A 26,624-nucleotide genomic window follows, 5' to 3' on the forward strand; every position below is an offset into this window, starting at 1 on the left:
TTGTGAAAAGTTGACCACTGAAAAAAAGTATAGTTCCATATCCTGTCTGCATGGGTTAACATTAAAGGCAAGCATCTAGATGTACAGAGTAAAATTGTATTGGAAATTGTGGAAATTATGGAGAGCATTTAAAACCGTGTAAATGCACCAGAGGCACTTTGCTCTGTTGCACTTTTTCCTGCAAATTTCTTCGAATTAGCTCTTCTTAAATCCCACTGACGTCCTAGTGTCAGTCATTAAAAAAACATTGTTTAAACCCTTAAGACTTTTATTATAAAGTCTAGTAGAGATCCTTAAGTATTGAGCAAGAACAGTGAAACAGCTGCAGCACTGTAATCCAACTCTGCAATTGTCCACATCAATGTATGTCCACTAAAGTTCTTGTTTGTGCCACTGACAGGCTCAGATTGTTATTCTAAGTGTCTGACAACATCACGTAGGATTGGAAGTGTGAGAGTTTAACTTTATTCGCTGTATGTTGCCACCAGACTCCGCTGGCAAAACAGTCATTTTATATCACACGACCCAGGAGCTTCTGGAGCCTCGTTAGTTTGTTTCAGGTTAAAAATACTGGAGTTATCTTTTACCACAAGTGTCCTGCAGGCGATCAGAGTGTGACCCCAGGCACACACACACACACACGCTGTCAACCTGTTGCAACAACATACAGCAACAGAGCAGATTTGAGATTTGTCAGACTATTAGTTAGTCAAGTCTGAGTAATCTGCTAAATCAGACCCAAGTCACAACCCCACACACACACACACACACACACACACACACACACACACACACACACACACACACACATACTGCCACCTCCCACCAAGACCAGTCTGGTCCTGGTGCACGCTCCCTCTCTGTCCCCCACCCACGGTCCGTATGCACTCTCTCCTGCTCAGACACTGATATGCATAAAAAGAAAAAAGACACAGATAAAAGCAGACTGTATAAAAGTTTTTATTAAACAAATTAATGCACAGCTAATATTCTATGCACAGATAAGTATGAATACATTCAAACACACACGTCCCTCTTGATAAAGTGGTGGGTTGGTGCTCTGTGTGAAACACGGGCCAGCCTCTCAGTACTGGTGTCCAAGCAACCAGAGAGGGCAGAAAAGACTCGAGTGTTCTCTCTCTCTCACACACACACAGACACACACACACACTCACACACACACACATATACGCATACACACACAACAGGAAAAACAGATATACTATATCCATGATGTGCAATTTTGTATTATTAGCAGTTCAGTCCTTAACATTTCCATAAGAATGGGGGAAAGATGTGTGCAGTGGCTGTGATTGGGCCAAATTCTTTATGGTTCAATAGTCCCAGTCTCTCAGATGAGACACTTTGAATGGCTGTCAGACTTCACCTGTCTTTCAGGATGGCACTCAGCTGTGAATGGAAGGGCAGTGCAGTTTGACTTTATGCAAGATTCAGTATTTCACTGTGTTGTATTGAACAAGGCTCACGTCTTGAATTTGCCTCTGCAGTTATATGCTGTATTAAAGCATGCTGCAGTGTAAGAAGGAACAGTTTAGGCAGTCGGATAAACAAATTTTTTCCCTTTCAGTTTTTTGCTTGATTACTGGTTGATTATTAATATATAAAGAATAAAAGTTTAAAAAAGAGAGAGAAATTTCCTTGGTTTCTGCACTATGGTTCTGCAAAGACATCATGTTTACTGTGGCCTTGTATTTTTTTGTTGACGCAGTGGTTTAAGCACAGTCCTGGCTGTGTGCTGCCAACGTTTCCAACTGCTCCAGGCTGCGCACTTGGTTTTCTTCCACTTTACACTGGAGAAAATCCCCCAGTCACACACATCACCCACGTTGGCCCACAGGGGACAGCATTTGTATTCACCGTGAATATTTGATAAGCCTGTGAATAAAATGTGAACATAGGGAAATGCAAAGAAGTGCACACCCAATCAGGGATCCTCCAGGGGCTTTCACTGCTCATTTCATGACCATTTGAAGGCGTCTGAGTCTGCAGAAGAAGTTCATTTCTGACTCAAGTGTGCGTGCTCGCGCCAGTACTGGAAGACCATTTAGTCTCTGTCAAGAAATGTCAATAAGGAGAGAGTCTTTGACAGTTGGCTGACGACTGGAGGATGAGATGTTGCTTAGTAACTGAAAACCTGACAGACTGACTGATCAAGCCTCAGACCGAACAGTTGGCGTGTGTAGGATGGGTATACGTGCTGTAGTAAGTGTGTGTGTGTTGTGTCTGAGTATGTGTGACCTGTGTAAATCTGGGAACCAAGGATGTGGAAGGAGACTGTGAGGGGAAGATGTACATGTCTGAGGCCGAGTTAAGTGGAGTGGAATTGTTTGTCCCTGAAAGTCTGGACCACGGTTCATGTTTTTGTTGTGCTGTATATATTTGATCCAGTTAGTTTTGGTTTCACAGTTGTGTAAGTGCACTGAAGAACTCATGAAGTCGTCCTGTCGTTGTCACCTGTGTGTGCTGAACCATCCAAATCAGTGTTTTCACACACGGTTCACTTTGATCTGGGCCAAGACCACTTCTTTTTGGTCAGACTAAATTTTATTAATTGGGTCCAGACCGTGATCTGAGGCACCTTTCACACTTGCTGTTTTGGTTCAGACCAAGGTGAAAAGTCCGAAGGTCAGGACCAAAAAAGGTAGGTGTGAAAGCACCTTTAGTGTAGAAGCGAACATGAGGTGATGAAAGTGACGACATGACAGGATCAGTCTTAAACCTGTAAAGCAAATGTTATTTTACCGTTTACCTCACAGTTCTTCTTCTAAATATAAAATCACAGGTTTCTTGAGTTGTAAAATCCTGCCTTATGTAAAACATGTATATTCACCCCTGATAAACTTTCAAATTCTTCGATCTTTTATTTCACCAGTACCCAGAGCAACACCCACCTTCTCTGAGCCTCTGTTCTTGGTCTAAACGCCCTGTAACACACAAATTAGTGACCTGCCTTAGTGGTTTTGCCACCTTTCACCAGCTGCATGCTGGGATGAGTTCCAACCTCAGGAAAAGCGCCAAGCAACCCGAGTGACTGCTGCTCCAAACCAGCTTAGTGTTATTTGTGCCTCTAAATGCCTGTGCTGTGTTTAGACGAGGAGGAACATTAACTTTACCTCTTCCTTGTTTGTACGAGCTACACTGTCCTCAAGACCCTGATCAGGAGTCAGTGTCTGGACATGTTTGAGAATCTGTGTGTTTCTAAAAAGCATACAAGCAAGATTCTTTAATGTCACTGTTTGTCTGGATCGTTTTTTGATCGTTGGTTCTCTAGCAGAGCCTGCCTTTTCTCAGTGGTCTAGATTTGCAATAATCTTCCTCATGATCTCTCGAATCAACACTGAGGCTCTTGTCCTTCTCTAAATCCCCTCAAACCATGTGCAGAGAAGCCAGCCCTGCTGTAACAGTCATGTGTTTCATCTCGAAAAATCCATCCACTCCTTTCAAGCTGAATAAATGCACTCATCATTTTTCCAACTGTAACATTTCAACCCTCTTTTCTGACACGGCTGCAAAATACAGCAGCCATTTTGCACTGTGATTAATGAGCAGTAATCAATACCTCGGCAGGTTTCTGAGCAACACCTAATGGGAAAGCCCTTTTAGGCCGTAATTGGAAATTGTAATTGTGCCCCGGCTAACAGGCCTTGTGGGGATGGTATAATTAAGAAACTGCTGGTAATGGAGACCAGTTATGATTGTATGGATGTCTAACCCAGACCCAGCGTAATGCAGCTGTGTCTGACATCAGGGTGAGACACAAAAAACATAAACACAAAAATGAGTCAGGGAGAAGGAAAAGTGTCGCAACAAGTGATGTGAATCATCAAATCTGCCTCCGATTGTGTGTCTCTTTGTCAAAAAACGTCTGTCTGTAGATTTTTTGGGGATGTATTCAACATAAAATCTGACAGCTACAGTGCAACTCAAAAGTTAAAGAACGCAAAGACGGAGGACGGGAAAAGATTTCAGGTTTTTACTTCCGGCTCTCCTGATGATCATGAACGTGATCCTTATTTGTGTCACATGTGATGAACCCGTTTTGTGACACAGTACAAAAATAAAAAAACATTTCTTTTGTTCAGTCATTGCTCATCACGGCACCAAACAACGTCACGGCGACGCAATTAACAAACGATGCTGAGGAGTCACGACATCGGTAACCATTTAAACCGCAGGTGCAGCATTTCAGGACGAGATAAACAAAGACATGAGTGACTCAAGTCACACTGGAGGTGGTTTGGATGTTGATTCATGACCATTATTTTTCATTAATAATCAACTGATTGTTCGGCACATAAAATGTCATAAAATGGTGACAGACAGCATATTCCAAAACCTGTAGAGTTTGTCGTGATAGAACGAGGGAAACTAAAGGAGCTGGTGCCTGTTAATTTGTTGCATTTATGCTTGAACCTTGACTCAGATTAAAATATTTTTCTGCTGATCATCTATCTGGCTTCTAGGTTTCAGGGGAAATAATGAAACTTCCATGTATAGTATAGTCAGAGTTACTAGAGGCAAACAAATTTTTGCCCTGCGCTTCCCTCAGAGGTTAAATCCAGCAATGAGGTTTCACAAAGCACAACGGTGGGTTGCATTTATTACCTGTGAGCGTTCGTTGTTTTATTGCAATGATCTGTCAGCAGACTACCGCACGCTCTTTTTATTTTCCTACCATTTCTCACATGCCTTCTCCATCCTCTGTTTTCCGCCTGTAGAATATGACGAGCCCGCTCATGTCGTCGCAGTTCGCACTTTAAAACCAGATATTTTTGGTTCCTGAAACTGTGATGGGTGTTTACCACAGACAGTTTAGGTAATAACTTTAAGTACTCTTCCAAATTCTGTAGGATTGTCCCATTGCTTGTGTTTCTTGTGCTGTTGACCTACAGTGGTTTACCTGGTGAGTTTAGTGTTATTACTGACATGACTGGTGGCTTAGAACTTGAAAAACAACAACAAAAACAAACAAACTGCAATAAACATCAATCATCCTTTGACAGAGGAACATAACTCCATTTACATGTAAAGCCCTGAGCTGAGAGCAACAAATTCACACCTGTTGTCTGGTAATTGTGAACAGTAATTGCAACAATTTAAAGGTGCATAATAATTACTATTATTTTTCATATTGGTCATAGTAATAACAGTGGTGCTTTTAGTGTTATCATTTGATCACAGAAGCGAGCACAGCAGAAAGTGTTAAATGGTGTCACGGTTTAACAAGGGAGGGCAGGGTTGTCTGTTATCAACAGCCAGCTTTGTGCGGTTTGTCATTACCCTGCTCTAAGCTGGCTGTCTCTGTGTTTATAATGGGGTCTGATGCCCTGAGCCACTGGCCTGCACTTAGTGCTGTTGGTGATTAGAGCTCAGCCTTTAATTTCTGCTGCAGAGTCAGTGTCATTATGTGGAAGGATGAGGAGAGGGGAAGTGAAAGAGAGACGGGGGTTAGAGAACAGGAAAGATGCTGAACAAAGATTGTAATGAAAATACAGGTGAGCACCTTCCAAATCTGGGTGTGCAAAGGAAAAATGTCTATAAAGGAGGATTTTTAAAAAAAGCAGAGAGAGGCAGTGAGTGATGACTGCAGGCAGGCAAGATGGCAGAATGATAAATGACAAAAGACACCAGCTGGAAGGCAAAGAAGACGACGAAGCTGATGTAGAAAAAGATGTGGTTGTATACTGTGTGACAATATAAGCTCCAAACTGACAGTACTGCCTGTTTTAGCCCATTAACAACCCATCATGTCTACTGTTACTGTTATACAGTGGAACGCCACCATTTTACACGACAAGCACTACTCCACATGTGGGAAAAGATGTATAAAGCCTTTTGTGGCTCCTGAGGGAGATGTGCAGTGTCTTGAGTCAGCATCAGCTGGGTCTGAAGACGACAAGTTTGAAAACGAAATAAACCCTGGGGGCGTACGGTTAAAAAGAAGTGAGCCAACTAGACGTCTGTAGCTCCGCCTGCTCCTCAACTGTTGCATCAGTTTTTGATCCTGTTTTGTTGTTGAACTGTCTTATGTGCATCCGACAGTGTTACAATGCTGAATTAGCGCAGTACTCTTTGGGGTTGATGTGAAAACTTTCAACTCGTTTTGAAACATAAAAGGCCACTGACTGATATAATGACCATTGATCATCATCCTGGGCGACGATTTCCACAGCTGATTTTAACCAAAGGGAGAAAGCAGCCCAGGTTTAGGACACATGTGGGTTATATACCTCACAAAGAAGTTTCTGTTCACCATGTCCACCTACATCCAGATCAGATCATAGATTAATAAACACTAGTCCCTGGTCAACATGTGAGTTTAAAAATCCAAATTAGGAAACATTCAGCTGCAGGGTGAATGAGGCCTTTGACCAACAGAAAAGAGCAGAGGTAGAGAAAGTAAGTGCAGCAGAACAAGAGGTTTGAATGAAAGGGGTGCAGTGACTCTGCATTTTCATTGTTTCTCTTTCCACTGACTCATCCCTCTCAATAAGCACATTCACACAGAGTGACACAACAGTCCCTCTCTCTTGCTTTTTCCGTTGATCTTCTTTCTGTCATTCCTCCATCCTTCCAGTTTTCTACTTCTCTCTCCCTCCGTCTTCCATTTGTGGTTTCTTCTTTTCATCTTTCTCTCTCTCTGCTCCTTCCTTCCTCTCCCTCTCTCTCTCTCTCTGCAGCTGAATCCTCAGAGTTGTTTTGTTTGGGAGAACTTCCTCTCTGAAAGTCTTTCTTCTCCCCTCCAGTAAACGAGCTGGTCTTGTGATGGGAAACAAGAACTTCCCTATTTTAGTCTGCTCAGGGGGGGAACACACATACAAGCACAATCAGGCACCGACACACACACACACACACATATTGCACATACTCTCCAGACACACAAACGCACAACTTCAGTACATGTGCTTTTGTAATTAAGTGTGTTTTACCTCAGACTCTGATTTATAGATTTCTGTGTGCATGTGAGAGAGAGAGAGAGAAAGAAAGAGGGCTTAGCTTTGTTTTTGATCTGGATCCTGTTTTTCAGTTAACTTGGCCACTTCCACATCCCCAGGATGCAAACACACACACACACACACACACACACTCAAACACACGAATGCACAAAGAGCGTCTCTGTACAATTTAGGTGCAAAAAAAATTAAAAATATAAAAATATTGAACACAGTCACACATGCAACTAATCTAAGCATGGAGGAATATTAAAATGCATGTCAGAGTCTCTAATTTTCCCTCTGTACGGAGGCCCAGAGCTGACAAAAAGCACTGAACATTGTCAGACCAACGACATCATATTAATTGATGTCGTTGGTCTGAGTTAGTTAAATAATCCAAATGGAATCTAAAGGAAAAGTAATGTTCAAACCTGAGACTCCATGTGAGTTTTCAAAACATTTTCCATGGGTTTGTCCTAATTAGCATGCGGACACTGAGGTTTGAGGGGTTAGTACACCAATGAGTACTGAGCATGTCCTGAAATTCTTACAGACCGGGTAATGGATTAATGCTTCATGCTGCGGCAGTGTTTTCTTCTCTGCTCTGGCACCTTCAGGGGCCCGTTTTCCTCTTCACTTTTTCTATAGTTCAAACGCTTTGTGAAAGCTTTTTGTACAGCCAGCCTGAACAAATGTACTGATGTGAGCACTAATATATCTGCTTATTATTAGAAAATTAGAGCCACAGAAAGTTTTAATATTTTTAGAGACATAAACAAAAGTGATTCAGACACTAACTGTGTCCGTGTATTGTTCTCGGTGACAAGACAAAGTTGGTGAGCTGTTGTCTGTCTGTCATGTTGAGAGCATTTCCATAAATCCCAGCATGCTAATCAACATATGGCCTCCCAGGCAACCAAAGATCATCAACTGACTCATACATCACCCACTGAGAGCTATTTGAATATCTGGCATGTTGAGTATGAGTTAGAAATAGGTTGTTGTTTACCACTTATTGGCATGAACTCACTCATCCATCCATCCAGTAGTTATACTGCTTATCCTCTGAGGGTATAAACACTTTTTATTAATTATTAGTGAACCCTAAACACTCTCAGGTGAAAGAAAAATTAAAGCCATACAGAGGGAAGAATAATGATTTACATCCAGTTTTGATGTTTAGGCAAATGTGGATTCTTGTGTATCTGTGTCCACAGAGCATTTTCTGTTGTTCTAATGCAAATGACTGAGTATTTGCATACATTAGCAACAATATGCCTATTGTTTCAGTGAAACCAGCCGGTGAGAGGACTCCATTTCATGGTGCTGGTCACAGGTACAGGAAAGTTAGACTGTGTTTTAACAACTCCAATGATCACTGTATTCACTGTGTTCAGCCAGTGATAACTGTCCATAAAACATCTGGATCTCTCTCTTTAAAAAAGTGACTCGAACTAAAGTGCGTCTATTTATGTATACATTTTTTATAGGCGTGCTCAGACATACTTTACAAACTTTACATCCTACGATTCACTCACGTTTTAAGATCTTAGCAGCGAACCGTTCCTCATTGTCCCATAAAATTACAAATAATCCTCAAGCAACAGAAGCCCCAGAATTGAAGTCAAAACTTTTTTTGATTATTCATCCATCCTCGGTAAACTTTTATTTTCATTTGGACTGAATGCAGTGTGTGATAGTCTGGATTATAGTGGCGTGCCTTAGGTTTACTTTAGGCTTAGCCACTTGCTGTCTAGGTGGTAGTTTTGTGGATGGGGCACAGTATCAGGCATTTAAGGTATTTACCATTAAAGTAGATTGTTGTGAGGTAAAACATTTACCAAGTTGAGGAGAGAAACTGAGATAATGTATTTAAAAATAGCACCAGTCAGATCTCAGACCATGTGGAAAACATGATGAAATTATGGCTAATCTGAGAGCAGTCAGTCACAGTTTTCTCATTGGTCCACACATACGATGTCTTATCTGCTGCCATGTTTGTCACTGGAGAGGAAGCTTGAGTCGCGTGTGAGTCATCTGCTTCATTTATATCATTTTTCAGTCACTAACTCTGTTTCCATTGCACTTCGGCACAACTCTGCTCACTCTTGACATGGATCTTGCCAAAGTTGGATCCAGGTAGACAGGTGCTGTGGTACTGTCTCCTGAGTTTGCGAAATAAAGTGATTTTTAAAGAAACTTCTTACTTTCTTAAGAGCAGTGTGTATATACTAAGAGGTGTGTTGCATTCATGCCTGTGTATTTGTGTTTAAAAAAATGAAGCTTCATCCTCACCTCAGGGTCAAAGACCTTGCAACAAAAGTCTTATTCACATCCAGAGATTTGAAGATCAGCCTCATCATGAGTTACAGAGCAACAGCAAAGTCACAACTGTGTTTCTGATGGAGAGAGAATCACAGTTTGAAAGACTGAAGGTCATGAGATGTACAGCTAAGTTTTGGAAATTTCCAGACCACAAAATAGTGTTCAGAGTGACTCATTTTAAAAACATGCAGTACTGCAGATATCACATCAAAACGGAAAGGAAACAGTTATTTAAAAAAAGGTCAAGCTTCAACCTAGTCTACCTTTTTTTTTTTTTAGAATTGTGTTGATATATCTGTTTGAATCATCTCACCCTCATAACAAAGTTTACAGCTACCAATGAAGGGAAGACACTCACACCTGAGGTATGTGAAACCATTAGAAGTCATTAGCTCACAACTATTTCTCTTACTTCCTGTATGGTGGTGGCCCCTTTGGTCCTCAACACCTGCGAATGTCCAGGGTTTAAATTACACTTCACAAGAGCTAAAGCAGCTGTGCACCTTACACCCACATATGAGCATTTTTGAAGAACTGTGCATCAACTATGGAAGGAGAAACTGGCCTCTCAAGGCAAAGTCTACCCAAAATGTCTTGAATACTGTTTTAGTGATTTTTGATTTGGTGTAAGGTCATGAATCAAGATATTTCCAACCACGTGAATGTCTCAAGAGTTTCTTTTAAATGTCTGATGGTCATTTTTGTTCTAATGGTTGTGATTCCTGACTCCTGAAATGAGTTTGGTTGCGCAACGCGTTGCTGAAACCAAAACTGGACTTTGGTAGATCGTCTGCTATCCTCTGTGACCCACACCCTTCTCTGTATAGGTTTGCCTATAATCAATAAAAATGTTCATCAAATCAGATTTGTTGGACAAAGTTTCATGAAGTTTGGTTGAGCATTATTAGTCTTTTTGAGTCTTGGACATAAAACCTACATGCTGCTTTTACTGTAGCTGTTTTGGAGGATCTTATGGAAGATCTCGAACTCTGAATGAATACGGTCCTGTTTCTCACACGTATCCATTTTAATCGTACCACAGGGCAACTTTTCTTTCGGGAGGCCGGAGAGGAGAAAGTGATGGATGATTTAACTTCATTTTAGGCATCAACACCCATCGGTCCAGCTCCTGTTGGCTCACTGTCACTTTCAAAAGAATGGAGTTGGGGTTGGCGGGTGGTGGGGATGTGTGGGGTTGGTGTTTTGGATTGTGTTGTGATGGAGAAAAAGAAACAGGAGGAGGGATTTGCGGACCGGATAGCGCAGTGACATCAGCTTTGAAAAATGTGTGTGTGCAAGTGTGTGAGAGTGTGTGTGTGTGTGCCAGTGTCTGAGAACCAGCGGAATCAGAGGTGGAGGACGGAGAGAGGTCTCACTCTGCTCTGTTTTTCTGAGGACCAAATTCCAGGCAAGGAGGCACAGAAAATGAAACAAAATCTTGATTGAAAAGAAAGAAAGGACTCGTGCTATAGTATTTTTCAGCAGCCTGGGATAAAATCTGTTTGTGTCCAGTTCACCACGTTTTTTTTCCCCCAATAACACAGACACAGACAGTGTTTCATCTCCTGACATGTACTGGAAACCTGTTCAGGATGTTTCTCTTCCCTCCAGTGCATGCTGGGATAGCACAATCTGCCCCTTTTTATTTAGCACTTCAATAGAACACTACTTATTTTTGGTAAGATATTAAACTATTTTTATAGTGATTTGAGTATTACTGTTGGCAAGAATACTTGTACTATCTTGACAAGACTGCCAGGAACTGCTTTTCCTTTTGTGTCCCCTTCCTTCTCCCTTTTGTTTTGGCCAGTTGCAGGAAATTAATCACTGTTCATTTGACAGATAAAGCTTTGATTAATTTACAGTTTGGCCAGTTCCATGCACAATATACAGTTTATAGCATTGTGCACTGTTGCCTACAAGAGTGGTTGCATCCCAGTTTCATACTATACACCACCATTGAGTGTGTATTCACACTGGAAAATGGCAGACTCAAATTTTATTCAGTATAATTGAATCAGGTAGGGTCCTGGTGGATTATGGGGTTTTCTGATACCTGAATGGGTCTGAGCAGACCTGATATCAGCTCCGAGCATGCAGGACGTCAAACAAAAAAATATGTTTTTTGACCTGAGAAGCCGCCTACTGAACTCTGTATAGTGTGCACGTTGCAGTGTGCACCCTGTTGTGTCCAGTTTATGCTGGAATAACTTCACCAAGAACATCAATCAATTACAGTATAATCTAAAATAATAAAACTGTCCCATTACAATATATGGCCACAGAACTTGGTAGCAATTCAAGGTCTGCTGAAGTTTATGTTGTACGTCAGTGGCATGAAGCAGTGATACAAATATCCACAAACTCACATTGTGAGACCCCAACCCAATGCCATGACTGTTGAGCTCTCACTATGTTGCTGATGTAACAAAACTCATTTGAAATTTTCCAATTAACACTGTACCACTTGTAAATCACAAAAGTATTAATATTTAGTCCAATGATGATTCAAGCACAAAAAACAGAACGGATTGTATGAGTACTGCTAAGAATCAGTAGTGCATGTAAAATGTATTTGCCATTGAGTTAGGGGAGTTTATTTTATAATTTGAAAGAAACTGGGCCGAGAAGAATTTAGTTTAAAGGATAACTCCACCTAGCATCGTCGCTAGGTGGCGGTAATGCACCTTAGGGCTGGTTATCACCCGTCATAAAACAGAAAGAAGAAGAGGAGGTACTCAAGCACGAGCACCCTCAAAAACAAAGAAAAAACCGAGGTATGAACCGAACCGTGGATTTTGGAAAATCGTTATATCTGTTATCAAATTACCGAAACCTGTTGACACCGCTTTGAAAGGATTACATGAAGTGCTCTTCTTCTTTTCGGCCGTGGCTGCCTGTCACCTGTTCGTAACCATCCTGAATCTGACTGTCCTCTGGTGCATTTTATATCCGGCCTCCGATTTATTCATCATATATGTGTAGAGTTTTTTACCAGCACGAGTGAAGTTACAATGAATATGAATCGGAATTTTCATTCATCCCTTCGGTCATTCATTGGATGTTTTATGGAGAGAGTGAGCCATCGTCGTGAATAGACGATCTCTGGACGACTCAGACAGCGTGCTTAACCGTGACCGAGAGGGAGAGAGAGAGAGAGAGAGAGAGAGAGAGAGAGAGAGAGAGAGAGAGAGAGAGAGGAAAAGGCGTTTCCACGTTTGAGCAGCCGGTTACAGAGCAGCGGACAGCGAGGCAGACAGACACAGAGAGGAATCACGACATTTCTGTTTTATCATCCCCCTAAACACTGACTGACACTTCATCCCACCCGAGTCCCCTTCACGGCCTGCGTCTCCCACGCCAATGACACAGACTCACATCCATCAGTGAACGACTTAAACCCGCAAAAGTGAACCGAGACTGACGGAGTGGAGTTTTTTTTTTCCTGCAGCACGCCTGTCCTCTCTCTCTCTCTGTTTGTTTTAGGCCGAAATTAAATATCCCACAGAGCTGTTTTCTGTGTGAGATCAAGAGGAGATTATCTTCACGCAGACTCCCGCATCTCTCTCCCTGTCTGTAGCTGACTCATTTTTGCTGCGCCCGGGGTGAGTACATCTCTATTTAACTCTCTCTTTCACCCCCCTCTCTCAGTCTTTCTCTGCTTTCCTCACGTGTAAAACCCGCTTCCTATTTCTTTAAGGACTAAAATCCCCGGTGTGCACTTCATTAATTGGTCCGTGCTGGGAGTCAGTCAGTCTCCTCCATTCATGGATATGGATCATTTCTCTGTCCCCTCGCATACCGATACCGTTACCGTCTCGCCTACTTCACAGAGTGCCTGTAAAATTTGGTTTTCCGGCTTGTTTTGGCATCAAATGGGTCAAGTGCACAGAGACAGGAAAAGTTGAAGAAATGGGGCGTTCAAGACCCTTTTGGATACATAGGCTTTAAAGGCGTAAAACATAGTGATGAAATTCTTTCAAGTAGACATGTGGGTCATGGGAGAAACATTTTCTACCCATTCTGAAAAAGGGATTTGGCCAAAATGGCTTCAAATGTTAAGAAAAAAATCAGTGCTGCCTTACTGTAAGTATTTTTGTATCGGTATAAAGAGCCGTGAAGTAACAGTGCAGTGCTTTGTTGGCTGGACACAGCTTAGTCATGAACTTGACAGTTAAGTGGCAAGTTGGTGAATTTCCCATTCTCAAGAGGGACATTTAACACACCATTGATTAAACTAATTGGATTGGGTTTAGTGTTGCTGTGGGCATTCATGTATCCAATGTCCTTTTCATTACTTCACAGCCAATAACTCCCATTATACTCCTCCAGAGACTTGATTTAGTGGTATTATTATATCTTCACATACTGAATTATAATAAGTTAGCTGACTGGGTTATGTTATGTAATCTTAGCCAGGGTTGTGTGTGATGTTTACAGTGGGTCATGTCTGTATTTGTAAGGATCACTGCAGCTCTTTTGAACCAGATTATCTAGAATGTTCTGCCTCTAAACTCATTCAAAATTCAGAGGCGATAATAAACTGCCGGCGACCACCTGTGACCGTCTCGGATGGCTGTGTGTGTGTGTGTGTGTGTGTGTGTGTGTGTTTGTGTTTGTGTGTGAACGGATGGGGAAGGGGTGGGTCTTTTATGAATGGATGTGTCTGGCCGGCCAACGCTCTGTGTGTATATGTGTTCCAGGACGGGTGGGTGTGACTAGAACTCTTCTCCTCTGCTGATAGCTGGTTTATCTCACATTAAATCCCTGTATTACCTGTTTTCTAACCCCCCAATTGTGTCACAAAAGTACTCCTATTTTATTTGTTAGGCCTGCAGTGTTTTTTGCTCGAATTCAATGTAGAATTTTCTAAAGGCAAGGTAGGTTTTTTTTTGTAGTGCACAACAGGGCAGTAGAACAAAATCTTAAAGAAACAAGGAGCAAAGAAAATCAGTTTTGTAAAGCTCAGACTTCCTGTTAAAGGTGGACATTTGTCTAAAATAAATGTTAATTCTTAGGAATCTATGTTCACACAATAAATAGAACAGCAATTGGAAATATAATGCAATGATTATTTTTACACGCTTTATGTGTATAGTGTCAGAGTCTGTGTTTTAGTTTTATTTAATCTCAGTTAATCTGCTGTTTTTCTTCTGATACAGTCTATAAAATGTCTCTGAGCTCAGTGTTACGTCATCGTTTCGCCTCAGAATCCAAACATAGTCATTTTACTTTAATGAGACAAAGAAATCAGCAAATCCTCAGAACTGCGAGGCTGTAACATGAGGAAGTTTCCTCATTTCTGCTTAAAAATTGACAGAATCTTACAGTTATCGTAGCAGTTGCTGATTAACTTTTTGTCGATCGACTTCTAGTTTCCAGCTCTAACTTCAGGCAGTTTATTTGCCGTGTCTTGCTTTTAATCTGTCGTTCTCTTGCGTCCTGACCCTGTGTGACCTACACATACAGTACAGTACATTCACACACACAGTACGTTCACACACCTGAACACAGTCATTTGTGACACTTGTACAGCATGACAGCTGTCAGTCCATTTCCTGTGAGGCTGCATTCCAGTCATATTTTCCCTCTGCATTTTTTCCCCGTCCAGTTTTTACAAGCTGTTCAACAATCCCAAGATACCACAATACAGAAGAGTCAGATTTATTTTATTGAAACAGTAATGGCAGACTTTGTCCAAGCTTCAGAGAGTCTTTCATTAAATGCCAGCAACATTAAAGTGTCCCTGTAATCCATGCAATCAACCTATGTATGTTTATGTGTGTGTTCTCTGTGAAGACATTTCAGGGAAGTGGAGGCATATTTACTTCCTCAGAAATGGTTGTTTGATGATTAAGACATGGTTGTAAGGTTAAAATCAATGAAGAGTTAGGAATGTAGGTGTGAATGCTGAGGGCCAGAGTCCTCATAAGTGTAGAAGTAAAAGTGTGTGTGTGTGTGTGTGTGTGTGTGTGTGTGTGTGTGTGTGTGTGTGCCTTGACTCAGCTTTTTGGGAGCTGGTCTCCTCTCCTCTGTGATACACATCGATCTGTCTTCTCGAACAAGAGCAAAAACACAACCGGGCCACGCAGCAGAAAAGCGCTTCCTCTGTCGGGTTCACTTCCTCTCTGTTTGTATCGGAGGTGTCGGTTGTCCCGCCACCGCCGCCAGGGGAATGTTTGTGGCTGCCTGTTTGCAGGCGCTGAGTCAAACACAGTTTTTGGGAGGATCGGTGTTAAACTGTTTCGACTCGAAACAATCAAAAGCAAAAGACAGTTTGTTTGTTTGTTTGTTGTTTTTTTTTTTGCACTTGAGACTTAAGAGCCAACTTTCACGACTCCGTGATCAGCAAGCTGTTTGTGGTCGCACATGGCAGGCCACAGACAATAGATGACAGAAGAACAGGAAAGAATGGACATAATCACCTCATCGTAACCATAAAAAAACAGATTGTAGCTTCTGTTTTCTGCCTAACAACCAAAATGTTATTTTTAGTGCAAGCAATACTGCCTCTGCACCACAAACTGAAACCCATAAATTCACTCCCGTTTACCCTAAATGAAAATCTGGTGTCGAGCTTGGTCACTTCTGTAACCACAGGAAATGAGGAATCGAAACCTCGCTCTGACAGAAGTAGACTCGCTAACAGCAGATCTATTTCCTCCCTCCTCCTTTTTTTGGTTTTGCTTGGTATGAAACATCACAGATTTGACTGACAAATAAACAGATGCAGTGTTTAACTCACTGACTTCACCTTGCAAAAAATAGGGCTTGTGGATGTGGCCAATAAATGCTCAGCTGGATGATCACATTTTTTACCTATGAGCAGACTGACACATGATAGACAAATCATATTTCTAAGGCTACATGTACAACCTGTTAAGCAAGAATACTACTTTCAAGGCTGACTGCACCGTTGATATCTACTAAATTCAGTGGCTGTTCATCCAATTGTTGTCACGATATTTCACAAAATGTTAACAAAGCTAACCTCCTGGTGGTGCATAGACGGAAGAATAGGGGGATTACCAGAGTCAGTAGGATTCGTCCCGTGGGGACTATCAACGTCTCTGTAAAATTTCATGACGCTCTATCAAAGAGTTGTTGAGATATTTCAAACTGGACTGAGGTGAACTGATTGAAAGGTTGGGGCTCAGCCTTTATGAACTTTTGAGTTGTTTTTGAATTCAGAAAGCTTAAAAGCGAAGACATAGAAAAGAGTTTTATGAGTTTATACCATTAGCTTGTTGGTGCATGTGTCAAAAATATTTTGAATGCTCCAATGCATTTGGCATTGGCCTTCGTCTGGGGGCATCACAAATCTTCCAGTGGTTGTCAGTCGAGATGAAAGCTTTTCAAACATTTTGTATGAAGAGAACCTTGGATTTAGTCTTTGTATGTTTTTTTTTTTTTTTTTTTTTGTATTACACAGTCCACTTTGAATCAAATAGGTTTGATTTCTACACCCCAATGCAGCTCTCTTTATACCAATCTGTGCTGTTAGAGTAGAAAAGCCTTTATATTATCACGAAAACCCGGGCTACCCTTCATTGCATCAGCTGTGGACTCCACTGACAAGCCGCCATCTCCTGTTCAATAAAGCCCTGTATCAGCCTGAACTGACAACAATGCATGTCAGCACAGAACACTGGGTAATTAAGATCCCATCATGCTGAAAACCAACACAAATATGTGTGGTCTCAAAGTAGGGGTACTCGGGTGTCATGAAAAACAACCCGGGGTTTTTCAGCAGAAGAGCGGCCTCGCCATCGCTTTGAAAGGATCACTTCCTGCAGCAGCGGATCCTCTGACATGCCTCCTGGTACGCAGATATGTCACTGTCAGACTATCCCTGCCTTTTGTTTCCCGTTTCCCCCCCTGCTGTGCGTTTGTTTACTCTCGCCATGTGTGCGCTGGGCTCTCCGGAAGCTATGAGTTACAGAGAGGTCAGTGTCATTACGCCGTGTTACATCACTGCCTGTAATCTGCGCTGCGGCTGCTTGCTTACATTGTCCTCCGCTGCCGCCCACTTTTCTTCAGCTCTGCTCTAGGTATCCACTTGCAGATTAAATTGTTGGGGCAGATGCTACGACTCAGCTGGAAACGGTCTCCTAAAGAAAATCAACACAAGTTCTAGACGTGCAGAGAGCGAAAGATCTCGAGGTTACACGGACCTGAGGAAGAGTAGAAACCACCATGGTTGCAGTTACATCAAGAAACCCCCTTTCCCTCATCTCTGCAGAGCTTGATAGCATCTTTCAGGCCACTGTTTTGGTTCCCTGGCCTGCAGCTGTACTGTGTAAGCTAACTCTCACAGCTTTCATCTCCAGACATAGCAGGCAGCTGTTTTCAGCGAAAAAGCCTTAAAAACCCACAAAAACACTGCCTTCCCAGCATAAAACGGCCGACAGCCAAAGTTAGTGACTAACTGATGAGCGTAGAAGAGCCAGATATTTCCCATGAGATCTGGTAAAAACCAAAACAGAGCTGAAAGAATAATAATTATTGGACTTCATGTTCATCGTGTGGCCAGAAACAAGACCAACTGATCCACGAATATAAAGTGTGCACCCAAAAGTATGCAGAGAGTGCACTTTTTGTTCAGCTGTGTCATTGTACATAAAGCAATGCAGGTTAACAACATGGCAACTTTTACAACTTAAGTGTCAGAATTATCAAACTACAAAAGTCACGGCTGTATATCAGGTGGAATGGGACAGGAAACCTCAGTCTCTGTTTCAGTCACTGGGGTCACAGGAAGTGATACTGCAAACAGGACTGAGTGGGACCAGGCCAAGAGCGAAACCAGCACCCGGAGCCAAGCTTTCCGCCTCCACTGCTTTTAAAAATGTCTATAACAAAACGCTGTTTACTGTGTTAGACTAGATGCATGGCTCACGGCCAAACAGGAAGTGATGCCTTAAAGGGGAAGTCCACATTTCCAGTTACATCACCAGTTATAATCTGATTTTCTTCCTTTGCCCTTCTTATCTGCTAGATACATTTCAGATTATCCTGTCAGGTGAGTTTTGTCATCCATATCCACCCACTAGCCTACAGTATATGAATACTGTTTAATTTGGAGGTTAATGCATGTGGCGAGATGATTATGTTGATGTTTACTTTGTGGATTAGCATAAAAAAACATGTACATGTTACTTAGAAAAGGGAATGAGCAGCTAGTCACAATTTATCTTTTAACCTGGAGGAGAGATTTACCTTGATACAGTGTTTTTATATCTGAAGCATGTGCAATGATTTATTTTAAATTCCCCAATGCCACAGAGGTTAAGCCTTTCCCTCTCAGGCTGCAGCCACATGGACACACACACACACACACACAGAAAAAAACCCTCCACAAATGTAATCCCTCCAGCAACTGCTTGGTTTGTGTGGTCGGTCGGTTGCTGTGCTACAAGTGACGCCTACACCAGCGAAAAGCTACTTTTTAATGCTTTTGATGTTGTTTATCTGTATCATCGGCACTGCTCTGTGGTGTAATTACATCCATGCATACACAGCACTCTGCAGAGTTTTCTGATTTCCTCCACCAGGGTGGGGCAGCAAACTTATCAAGGTAGCGAGGGTGCAAAAAGGTGCAACTTTAGTGAGGTGGGATGCAAACCTGAGGTGATTTTGTTGATTTTATGTATAGACAGAGAAACAGAGGGGTGTGGATGTTTTTCATAAGCTCAATCTGTCTGACTGGCAGTGTTTCACAGTGGCCAGAATAATGGATGAAATGATTTACACACATGCAGTACACCTAAGCCTGCACAGACGGGCAGAGCCACACAAACAGCAACGGTGCAGATGGAGCGAAGCGCACACATGCACAAACACGTGGATAAACACACACACACACACACACACACACACACACACCAGCACTCTCTTTCTCTCCCTGTTCTACATGCACACACACATATACACACTTTGATTCAGGCCATTCCCTGTCATCCGTGTGCATAATCTACTCTGCCGCTCGACTCCAAATGAAACGCCTCAGTGGGTCTGATTGGATTTGATAAGAGTTGATTCGATTGAAGCAGGGGTGGGGAGGGAGGTGAATACAGTTCTGCAGTGTGTGTGTCTTTCAGGTGTTACAGGATATTCTGTCAAAGGTCACCTCGAAGTGGTGACTCTGTCTCTGTCTGCCTGTCTCTCTCTCTCTCTCTCTCTCTCTCTATCGCATCAGTTTTAATCATCAAATTGACTGTGAAAAAGTCCCAGCATCCAACTGTTTTTCACTCTCGTCTGTCAGTGCGTACATTAGTGGAAATGTGTGTTTGATCTCGTCAACTTTATTGAGAATTTAGCTTCTCCTGCTGAGTGAATTGATGTCCGGCAGTTAATGATCAGATTTTGTGTTTTTCCAAGTTTCCACAAGTACTTAAATGCATAGTTTGACATTTGGGGAATTATTTTCTCTCTTGCTGTGATTGATACCACTAACTAAATCTGTCTTTAAATATGAAGCTACTGCCCGCAGCCTGTTAGCTTAGCTTAAATAGTCTGGCACATAAGTGTAGAAATGACGACTTGTCATTTCTACTTTTCTGCAGATTTAATAACCAAGATATGAAATGCTACCTAATGAGGTTTACAGGTGATAGTAATTGGATTTTATTGATCTTGGACAAAGGCAGGCTAGGTGTTTGGTCCAGGTTTGTGCTAAGCTGTGCTACCCACGTCCTTGCTGTAGCTTTATATTTACAGTACAGGCATGAGAGTGATATCAATCCTCTCAACTAACTCTCAGCAAGAAATTGAATAAAAGCATTTCCTGAAAATGTCAAACCAGTGCTGTAAGGATGATGCTGCAGAGCAGTCCTTATCACTAACAGTAAACAAAGTCTTTACTATTTTTTGACCTGTTGTCATTGCATCATTAGAGATACCTCAAGACCTTAAACTAAATTCTAAACAAGACAAAATAATAATTGGAAAAAATCCTAAACTATAATAACCCTGGTGTACGTGTGTGTTTATGTGTGTTGGTGACACAGCAAACTTTTTGGCCATCTTTTGTTTTTGTCATGCAACAGACGAGGACTCAGCCTGTGGCGCAGTGGAGAAGCTGGCAGTGCCCGACGGGGGGTCTGGTGTGTTTGCGCTTCTTCATCTGCTCTTTGGATGATGACAGATCTTTGTGTGTGTGTGTGTGTGTGTGTGTGTGTGTGTGATGGAGATGCTCGTGGCGTGGGAGGAAGGTACAGGTCCACAACAGTTGCTCTGATGAGCCATGAGTGCCGCGATGAGACACTGTGTTGTTGAAGTGATTCAAAGCCGCGGTCGTGTGTTTTTTGCCAAATGTTGTTAAGACCAAAATGTTGTCTTTGTGCACTTCATGAAAGATCAGATGTGAACCCGCTGATATACATGCTGTTGCTATAAATTTAATTTCAAACCCCCGTCTTCTGGCATTTCCTGGTTTTTGTTTGTTTTTCCTCCACACAGATGTCTCGACTATGAGCATCCATCCCTGTCATCTATCTTGTTTCTTTCAGGAGCTCATCAGTTAAAGCCCAGGACGTGTCTTTGCCTGCCTTAACGTTATTACCTCCATCCCCTTCTCCAGTGTGTGTGTGTGTGTGTGGGATTGTGTGCATGTTCATGTACTGTATGTGTGGTTGAAAAAGCCTCGGGAATCAGGTTAACCTCCTTGCCACGGAGATGAAAAATTCACAGAGCGCACACACATACACACACACAAACATGTACCTCCGCTTCTACTCAAACTGATAAAATGTGATGCAAGCGTCAAACTTGCTCTGTGTATGTTGTTTATGTAACCCTCTGGGGACCTGTGTACCCACCTAGTGCTCGAGGTATTGCAGCTTGCACTAATGCATTGTACCATTCCACAAAGCCTCGGCTAGAAGCTTTTATGTAATACCTTTTCACAGAGTTTTTGGAGAAACTCAACCCGAGGTGGGCAATGAGCAGCCCACAAGCAACATCTGCCCTTGTTCTTATTTAATTTCATCATAGATATTAACTATATGCATTGTTTTCACTGGTTTGCCCTCAGATTAATTAGAGTACGGAGAGTCAGCAGTTTAGGGAAAACACTTGTCTGGTGCCATCTTGGAAATCAATTGTTTATGTGCCAGTATTATAATAGTTTTGATGGAAAATATAGTTTGTAGAGAAGTTGATGCTTGATTCTACCTCTAGGGGGTGGTAGTCTGGGATTTTAATTTACCAAGAAAGTTCAACATCAGTAAAGAGTAGAGGGTTTTTATCACCGAATGCCACGATGACATTCTGAGTGAACGTTAGCTGGTTAGCTGACGATTACTTACCTAATATTTGGCTAGCTATGCTGGCTTCCTGTTTATTGCTCAGATTTGTAGCAACCTTGCAACTGACCTCCAGCCTGGCCCCTGAACGATGTGTTGACTGCAGTCTACACCACGCCATTCAATATCTGAGCCGACTGACTCACTCTCTACTGTATGTGAATTCCATTATTACAAAAATCCTATTAGTCATCTCAGCGCTGCTGTTGCTCATATTAGACACAGTCTCTGGGTGGTGTTTTAGACGCAGTTTGGACAGACAGGGAACTATCAGGAAGGAAAGTCAATTTTTGTTTCAGCGTTAACAGGAAAGGCAGAGCACAGATGCACAGTTGATCTGGGGACGATGTGAATGAAAGCATCGCCAGAATGAGAAATGAGAGGGAAGCAATAAATAACCCTGCCATGCTCCTTTTTAAAGACCTCACACAGCATCTAGTCTCACATTAGGAGCACAACAAGGATGTGTAATCGAGCAAATGGCTCTTTAATGGTTGTATTACATAACCAGTAATTGAATCTAAGCAATTTTCATGATGAAAGTTACATTTCAGCCACACTCATAATTACTGCAAAAAGACAGGGCTATAGGCTGTATTGGTTGCTAAGGAAAGTGGTTTGGTAACCAAGGAGCTAATTAGTAATCTTTTGTGATTATATACAACTGCTACTACTAGTGCTCATAATCTGTTCACAGATGTTGATAATAATATGATATGATGATGGTATGAAAAAGCAGCAGTGTCCTTAAGATGGTTCTTAAGTTTGTGGTATTTAGCCATGCTAAGATCATTGACATTTAGGCGGCGTTCTTGGTTGGTCTGATAGTTGGGTTTGTTTGCCACTTTGGTCCAAACTGAATACTGTGTGGATTGCCATTATATCCACATGTTCATGGTCTTCAGAGGATGAATGCACTTGGATTTTCTCTGTATTTTCATCACCAGCATGGCAGAGATTTCTCACATTCGTGGTTTCCAGAGGATAGACCCTAATGACTTTACTGATCTCCTGACATTCCTACTATAACTTTTGGATAAATTGCCATCAGAGTTGGTACAGACATTCATGCCCCTCCTCCTTTGGTGCTCTCTTTGCTCCATAGCGCCATCATCTGGTCCAAATTTAAACTTTTCCAATACTTTGGAAACTCACGACATTCCCATCAGCCTCAGCTGCACTTTGTTTTTATTATACTAAACTGAGATGAACATGTATCTGCAGTGTGTCAGAAGTTAGCATTTAGCTCACTGTTGTGCTTATGTACAGCGTTACAGACCTGCTGCAGACAATCAACAGGTTTCAAGCGCAATATGACCATAAGTATCCCGACAGTCCTGCTTTGCAATTGGGAGCACTCATTTAACTGTGATTTATTACCTCAATAATGTGGAGACAAAATAGCAGGACTGCACACGGAGTCCTGCAGCGAATTCATCTACTGTTGTGTTATTATAGAAATCCATAACACAGCCCGTAATGTGAAGAGACGATGAAGGCAGGCAGGTAAAGTACGCCAGTTAGATGTCTCACATCCCCCAGATGCTGGGTGATGGACTGAGTTTCATTTTCTCTCAATTGCACCTATCTTCCTCCCTGGTACCAGCACGCTTAATCCACTAATGGAACAATAGTGAGGACTGAGCGATAGAAAGAGAGACGGTGAGAGTAATAGAGGAGGCAGGGAGGAGGCAGAGAAATCTGAAATTTTGAGTCACGCCTGGAGTCTGAAACATAGACTGAACAACTTGTTTAATCTCTAATGGACTGTTTGGGGAGTCCGGCCCATTTATACTCTGTGTGTGTGTTAGTGTGTGTAAGAGAGGGGTCAATGGCTCCAATATAGATAGCCATTCCCCACAGTCCCTGACCATTTGACTCCATGTCCCCGTTAGTGAAAGAGAAGGGGAAGCTGCCATTAAAGATTGCCTCTCCTCTGTGTGTGTGTGTGTGTGTGTGTGTGTGTGTGTGTGTGTGTGTGTCTTGTCTCGTCTCCCCCTTCAGGCTCGGATGATGGCTGTAACTGACGATGACTCAGACTACACCCCGCCCCTCCTTCCTCCTCTCCTTCCCGCTCATCCTTCCTTTCCTTCCTCCTCCTCTTTTTTTTCTCCTCTTCTTCCACCCTTTCCTCTCTCTCTTTCTCCCCCTCCCTCCTCCTCACCCCCCACCCTCCACCCTCCTTTTTTTCCCTGAGTTTCTGAGCAGCAGCGCTTCTTGTGTTTCTAGTGACAGTTACTGTAGATTAAGGACCGGGGTATAGCTCTACTCTCCGCCCACGTCCTTTTATCTTCTCAAAAATGCTGACAATTCAAGATCAAGAGTAATCCTGAATCCCTCAATTAAAACCTTTTTTACAGGCTAATGCGCGGCCTTCCTCACTGACAAAATAACTCTTTTTATACCGGTCATCCAGCAATTACATGTTACCAACATCATAATATAACAACATATAATGAAGGTTATGCTGACATGTCAGCAAAATGAAAGGCCTTGCTCCCTGATCAGAGGTCTGTAGATTTTCTCTCTACCTTTTGATTTATGCTCTTAATTTTGCTGGTGAAATCCTGCCATCCGCACTATGTAAGTGTAAAGGTATTTCATTAGTCTGTCCCTTTGTGTGCTTTAAAAGCTTGTTTATATTTTTTTTACCAGCTGAATTATTCTCTCAGTTACCTTCATTACACAAGAAAAAAATATTCCATGTTGAACATGAAATGTTCAAAAGATTCTGAGAATATTGGCACAAAAGTATTTGCCACACATAATATTTGTATTGATACTAAAATTCAGAAGTTGGTTAAACCTTCACTCTTCCAGTGTGTCGACTCTGCAGTAGTGTAATATCCTGTCAGATAAGACGGTTGTTGCAGTAGATTACAGATGAAAGAAAGAAGGCAGAAATAACCCCAGCCTTTAATTCTGGAGTCGAGCAGAAAATGAGGCAAACAAAGAATTGCTGTTACGTAACCCAAGGTCTCGAATCTGTGCTTTTACCTTTGGTGTTTGTGACAGGTGTGTTTATGAGCAGACGCTAAAATCTGTCAGAGGAATACAAAAACTTTATTTCTAACTGCAGAAATGGATCACATTTGAGCTGCTACTTAATACTGTGTTTTTGCTAGATTCTGTTAAACACCGTGATTGTTTTATTGTTCACAAACAAGCGATAAATAAAAACGAGTAAACTGGTCTCATTCTGACCGATCAGCACTGTAGCAGCAGTTGCATTTCTGAAATCAACATCATTTCGCCTGCAGGAGAAGAAACTGCTTTTTGAGAATTTGCTCAGTGAAACAGTTGAACATAAGGGCAGACATATTGCCAGCACTGTAATTTAAACAAGTAACGAGAAAAAAAACACATGTCACAATGTCTGTGTGGATCTTGGTAGGACCTCCATTTTTTCCCCCTTGCTGTGCCTCTGAGGGAGTGAACCAGCTCTGGTGCAGGACTGCAAAAAGGAGGCTTATTGGCTTCCTCGTCTAAACGGGTCAGAATGGGATGGAATAACATTATTACTTTTCAGCGACAAATCCTCTCACACATCGTGGCTCCTCTGCCTTTCTTGTCGCACAGAGACTGAAAATACAACAAAAGGCAGTTTCTCCTCCTCCCACTTCTTCGCTGCTTCCAGCACCGCTGCCACCTTTACTTTCTGCTCTTGTCAGACGGTGGAGCGGCGTGATTGCAGCCGACACTCTTTATGAAGTGTGCTTTATGCGAGGGTGTGTGTATAAAAGTGTGATGTCGGTGTGCGCTCAGGCCCGTCTCTCTGTGTTTTTGTCGTGACCGTAGCGGCGACTGTGCGTGAAACTGTATGTGCTCGTGTCTGTTTAACATGAGTGTATACAGCAGATTTGTCGTGTGTGTTTCTGCTTTTCTTTAGACGCAAGCATTCATGTGGGTTGATGCAGGCGTGGGTGCTCTGGCCTGCTTATCCCTGTGTGTGTAAGTGTGTGTGTGTGTGTGTGTGTGTAAGTGTGTGCGTCTGCAGCTGTGGCTCTTGTCCACTGTGTGAGGCGAGGTTATGGCATCCTGTTCCTTTTCCTCGCTGCCTCTCCATCTGGAGCAGGGCCAGCCTCAGTGAACTGTGCATTACAGTGGGATACAGCCCCATTATCACTGTGGAGAATGCCGGCATCCGGACCAAGGCCTGCTGTGTAACTGTGTGTGTGTGTGTGTGTGTGTGTGTGTGTGTGTGTGTGTGTGTGTGTGTGTGTGGTTTCATGCTTGTCTGTGTGAACTGAATTTACTTGACATTTTCCAACATAAAGAAATGCAGTTTTTTAAATACTCAAAGTAGGGACATAGTGTATTTGCATGTTTATGTATACTGGTGGGAACATTTGGTCTGGCCTTTTGTTTGTGTGTGTATGCATTTTTAAGCTCTTGTATTTCTATATTTGTGACGGACCAAATGTCTTAACATGGGTATAAATGGGATATTTCTGAATTTGGTGGTAGACGCTCCAGAATGTACATTTTACATATTAAATTACTCAGCGCTCTGCAGATTGAAGGTGGCTGCAAAAGCTGTCAAATGGCAGTGGAAAGAATGATGACTAGAGCTGAAATAATTAGCTAATTATCTAATTATTCAGCATCAATCATTGATTAGTTGAATCAGTTGAATGATTGAATCAAAAATAACTCAAAATCCTTTGGGAGGCCTCTCAAATGTGCAGATTTGCTGCTTGTATGAGTCTCTATGATAGAAAACTGAACATTTTAGATTGTCAGACAAAAAAAACTCATGATTATTTAATTTATGGAGAGAATACCTGTTAATCACAGCCCCTAACGTTGACCCATTTTTATGATGAAAAAAATATTGAACATCCAACTTCTTCTTCTCAAGCTGTTTATAACCTCTCTGATGTCTATCCAAGTAATCAATATGTTCAAAACCAGACTTTCCTCACAGGAAAATGAAAGCACCAGTCTTTTCAACCATTCCCCCCAAAAACAACAGAGTTTACTTTTAGGTTACACATCCCTCTAGCGATGGAAGGAATTATGTCTCATGATGAAATGA

The 26,624-nt window shown here is 42.0% G+C and overlaps 1 protein-coding gene and 1 long non-coding RNA gene across 2 annotated transcripts in view; one reads left to right on the plus strand and one right to left on the minus strand.

Moving 5' to 3' along the window:
* Window positions 1-8,420: 8,420 nt before the first annotated feature.
* Window positions 8,421-9,966, minus strand: LOC108874138 (uncharacterized). The gene is made up of 2 exons (XR_001959610.1): window positions 9,252-9,966; window positions 8,421-9,121 (listed from the first exon to the last, which is right to left on the minus strand). It is a non-coding gene; the product is annotated as an uncharacterized LOC108874138 (long non-coding RNA).
* A 2,500-nt stretch (window positions 9,967-12,466) lies between these two features.
* LOC108874151 (astrocytic phosphoprotein PEA-15) overlaps window positions 12,467-26,624 on the plus strand; it is a 47,879-nt gene continuing 33,721 nt past the window's right edge. The window contains exon 1 of the mRNA XM_018662558.2: window positions 12,467-12,886. The gene's annotated coding sequence lies outside the window, so the exon portion shown is untranslated. The remainder of the gene's footprint in view (window positions 12,887-26,624) is intronic.

The sequence above is a fragment of the Lates calcarifer genome, linkage group LG14 (genome assembly GCF_001640805.2).
Source record: "Lates calcarifer isolate ASB-BC8 linkage group LG14, TLL_Latcal_v3, whole genome shotgun sequence".
Classification (NCBI taxonomy): Eukaryota; Metazoa; Chordata; class Actinopteri; family Centropomidae; genus Lates; species Lates calcarifer.